The following is a 4897-nucleotide window of genomic DNA, read 5'->3' as shown; positions in this document are numbered from 1 at the left end:
AGGTGTGCCAAAGAAGTCCACAAAAGTTTACAACAAAGTCAACCAAAAATCAAAACACGCTTAGACAAAAATTAGTCGATGCTCAAACAAGCAAGCGTACTCGACCACCAGATGTCATAGCCTAAACCAAAATTAGCACGCGTTGCTTTCATCCACAAAAAGGAATGTAACTTAATTTTATCAAACAACTGGCATACGAAACTTTCCTTATTCTTGAATAATCTGTTATGTTTTTCGTTCCACAAAATCCAAGCACAAAAGATTCAAATAAGCTATAAAAAAAATAGCAATAAAACCACGCATCTGTTAAATAAACAAACTGAAGAAAGTGATCATGACTATGTCATATATCAAAACATATATCCAAATCAAAATCACTAGACCAGTTCTACTGTGATAGATAAGTAATGTTATAAACACTAGCGGAAAGACGGACATTACCGTGTCTGTCTATCCGATCTTTTTACCACGCTAACGTTTGTGTATATTTTATTATGTTTGTTTGTATATCTTTTATTATAGTTTTTAAATATTAATGGAAATTATTTGTACATCTATTTATCTACAAATTATTGTCAAAGCATATAACGAAATTATTTATCAACTTGGCATATTTTGGTTTGTCTGTATATAAAATAAAGATAAAATAATGATCATCGTCTTATTAATTATATATATAGTGACATATATTTGAGAAAATTGAATATATTTGCAAGTTGTTCGTATGGAGAACATGCCGCTTGAAATATTTGCTTAGTGACATCTCTTGACCAGACACACCGGGGGTGACACTTTTGAGAAAATTAAATGTATTCGCAAGTTGTTAACACGAGGAACTTGCTACTTGTTGTTTGGGTCAGGACCGAACTGAAGAGATACGGCCAAACAAGTGTATGAATGTATGAATGTATGTATGAATGTATAACTGTATGGCTATATAACTGTATGACTGTATATAACAGGTGAACTTGATGAAGCATAGGGGTGTAAGTGGTTCGGACAAAACGAACGAAACCGAAGGTTCAAACCGAGCCAAACCGAAAAAATATACGACCTTGTTTGGTTCAGTTTGAAACCGATCCGAACCAATCGAAACCAATGTAGTTTGGTTTGGTTCATGGTTTTCATTTCAAGATCCGCGAAACCGATGAACCAATCCGATGATAACCACACTCCTTTTTTTACTAATATCATCCCACCTCACACAAACTTATGGTTATTGGTTAGGCCCAAAATTAAACATAAAATACTTTTTAATCCATTCACTAAAAAGAAACCCTAGCCGCAACCACACTCCCTTAATCCATTCACATAAAATATGATTTAATCCATTCACTAAAATATTTTGTGAGAATATGAATTTTATTTAATTGTATTTTTAAATAAACCGACCAACCAAACCAATCCAAACTAAACCAAACCGATTAGTTTGGTTCGGTTTCATTTTTGAAAAATAGTGAAAACCGAACCAATCCAAACCGATCAAGGTTTCATTGGTTCAGACATTTTTTTGACTGAAAACCAATCGAATCCTAACATTTACACTTGAAACAGACAAGACAAGTAAGATGGGAGGTGAACTGACATCGCAGTACAAACACTCGGCAAACTTCATCGGGGATTATATCAATGGAGACAAATCAAGCCACTAATGGGGTAAAACATGGCACAAGGTAGTAATTTTGATGGGGAAGTAGATACTTCATGGGGAGAAAGCCCATTGTTAGTTAAAATTCTGGAAGAAGTCGCCATTTGTAAACCGGCACAGAGTGTTCTTCCATTGTCACACTTTAGCCATCATGCCTTTTTTTTTATTTTAGAATCCTATCTTTTACCTGGACCGCCTTTTCAGGTTTTCAGTCCACCGGGAGTATATTTCCTTTTTTGTGCCTCTAATTTTTGCATGGACCGCCCTTTCGGGTTTTCAATCCACCGGGACGCTCTCTATTGCCTAACCCACCCTTTCAGGTTTTCAGCTTAGCGAGTTTTTTTTTTTTTTTGTATTTCTTGATTGTGACAGTATTTTGTTCAAAACAAAAGTCCCCCCCACCTCGTTTAGCCTTGTTTCTCTTGCGGAGTTCAACCATTCTCGAGGTAGATGTTGACATACACTTCTCCTACTCATGAGTTCAAAGAGAGTGTGTTTGTTGTTTACATTTTTCAAAACACATGAAAAAGTTTTATTATTTTTATGGAAAATTTTTGCTTTAAGTATACCATAAAAAATAGAAGGAATTTCGCAAAAACAAAATAAATGAGAATTCCAAACAAATGGGCACATGCTCAAATTTTATTAATTGAGTGGTGGCCTGCCAATGGCGCTGCCCCACCAAGCTTTACAAAATTTGGAAAATGGTAAATATATGGGAAAGGTACATTGAACACAACAACCGCTATTCTCCCTAACAACTTTAAATTCCACTGTCCCGAGTCCTTGATTTTCAGATGCATCAAATCGGAGGTCTTTTGACAGCTAAGATGCCTCATGTGAATCATGTCTGACCCGATGGAGTTACTTTGTCATAATCCTTAACTTTTGCAAAGATTGCCTTTTCAGGTTTTCAACCTATCAGGATAATCATCTTCTGTTCATGTCTCTAATTTTTGCTAGACTGCCCTTTCGCGTTTTCAGTCCACCGAGACGCTCATTTTTGCGTAAGCCACCTTTTCAGGTTTGTGACTTACCAAGTTGTTCTTATATTTTTAGACAAAGTATTTCTTAACTCTATCGGCCTTCATAGGACATGCGAGTTCATCACCATCCGTAGTCGCAGTCATTGCACCACCAGAAAAAGCTCTCTTGACAACATATGGGCCTTCGTAATTAGGCATCCATGCGCCCTTGGAGTCTGGTTGAAAAGATAATATATTTTTTGCACAAGGTTTCCTTCATGGGGACGAAATTTCTTATCAAAAGCTTGTTTCATCCTCTTTTAATATAGTTGTCCATGACACAAGGCAGTCATGCGTTTCTCTTCAATTAGGTTCAACTGATCATACCTACTATGGCACCATTCAGCCTCAGACAATTTGGCCTCTCATTGATGGGATCTTGACTTCCACGGGGAGCACTACCTCCATGTCGTATACTAAGGAAAAGGGGGTTGGGTTGAAGTGCATACTGAAGTACGATACCCATGCTAGGAAAATGGTAGCATCTCGTGCTAGTTTTTATAAGTAACTACCATCTTCTAGAAAATCTTCTTGATATTTTTATTTGCAGCTTCGACAACACCAGTCATCTAGGGTCTGTGAGGAGAGGAATTATGATGCTCAATCTTAAAATCGTTGCACAACTCCTTTATCATCTTGTGGTTCAAATTTGTCCCCTTATATGTAATGATCCTGCTGGGAATACTATAGCGGTAGATGACTTGATTCTTGATAAACTTGTCCTCCGCTTTCTTTGTTACTTTGGCGTAAGATACCGCTTCGACCCACTTGGTGAAATAATCAATAGCCACTAGAATGAAGTGATGTCCATTTGAAGCTTTTGGCTTGATCTTACCAATCATATCGATGCCCCACATAGAGAAAGGCCACGACTGTGAGGCTGAATGGTTTTTCTTTCATGCTCCGGTAAACAAGATAGCTCATCGGGAATCTCTTCATCCTCCTCTTTTTCAGCTTCGAACACAAGGGAATTCAGAGTTTGGAGGGAGTACATGGTTAAGGTGTTCAATGGGTTTATCATTGTTTAATCTGCATATATGATTTATGTTTGGTTTAGCAAGTGAATAATTGTATGCAGACATTTGGAAATGATTATTCTTTTTAGGTTCTTTGTGTTACCATTTTTCCAAAACAAAAGCACAAAAATAAAAAAAACATAGTCGTGATCAAAACGACATTTTATTGAAGATGGAAATACATGAAGCAAAAAGAAAGCCCTACACAAGTTCACTTTTGCCTCGGGCGGGACGAAAGAATTTTTTAAAAACAGAAAACAACAAACAAACACATTATTTGAACAAATGAGTAGCGGAAGGAACATCAACAGTGACCCAATTGCGCAAAACCACTACATGTGTCACAACACTAGGTACCATGATTCGGTAGCAGATTAACTTGCACATCAGGATTCAAGTCTTTGAAGGACAGAATGTTGGCTTGGATCAACTTCTAGACTTTGGTCTTCAAGGAGTAACAGTGCTCAACGTCATGACCTGATGCCCCTTGATGGAAGGCACAAGAAAGGTCAGATCTATACCAAACCGGAAATCTCATAGGCACCTGAGGAGGCACCCTAATCTGGACGAGATTCTTCTCAAGCAAGGCGGGAAGCAACTCTGTGTACTTCATAGGGATTGGATCAAATTGTGGTGCCTTTTGAACATTATTCAGTGGGACGAACTGTTGCGGAGCATGTTGTCGAGGCTGTTGTTGATATTGTTGCTGATATTGTCGAAAATGTGGTTGATAGCTTGGATTCTAAACAACATTGGTGGCGGGAATAATAAAGGCGACTTGTTGATAACCCATATACTATTGTTGAGGCCTCCCTTTCACCATACTCACCTCTTGCTCTTTCTTTCTGGAAAAATTATTCTTGAAGTCTGTTGGTTGGAACACTTTCTCTAACCAGCCGTCGTTCTTGGACCCCATCTTCCAGACGCATACCTATGTTCACCATCTCTGTGAAATCACTGGGTGCACTTGCAATCGTCTTCTCATAATAAAATGAACCAAGAGTGTTTTGGAAAATCTTGGTCATCTCCTTCTCTTCCAGAGGTGGGATAATTTGAACAGCGACCTCACTCCACCATTTGGCGTATTCTTTGAAGGTCTCCTTATCCTTCTGAGCCATGGCCCGAAGTTGGTCTCTGTCCGGGGCCATGTCCAAGTTTTATTTGTATTGGCGAATGAATTCCTCGCCCAAATCATTGAATATCCGGAT

This window comes from Medicago sativa, chromosome 2 (genome assembly GCF_051527215.1).
Source record: "Medicago sativa cultivar Bolivia chromosome 2, Bolivia_mono, whole genome shotgun sequence".
In the NCBI taxonomy this organism is placed as follows: domain Eukaryota; kingdom Viridiplantae; phylum Streptophyta; class Magnoliopsida; order Fabales; family Fabaceae; genus Medicago; species Medicago sativa.
Note: the sequence above shows the minus strand (reverse complement) of the source record.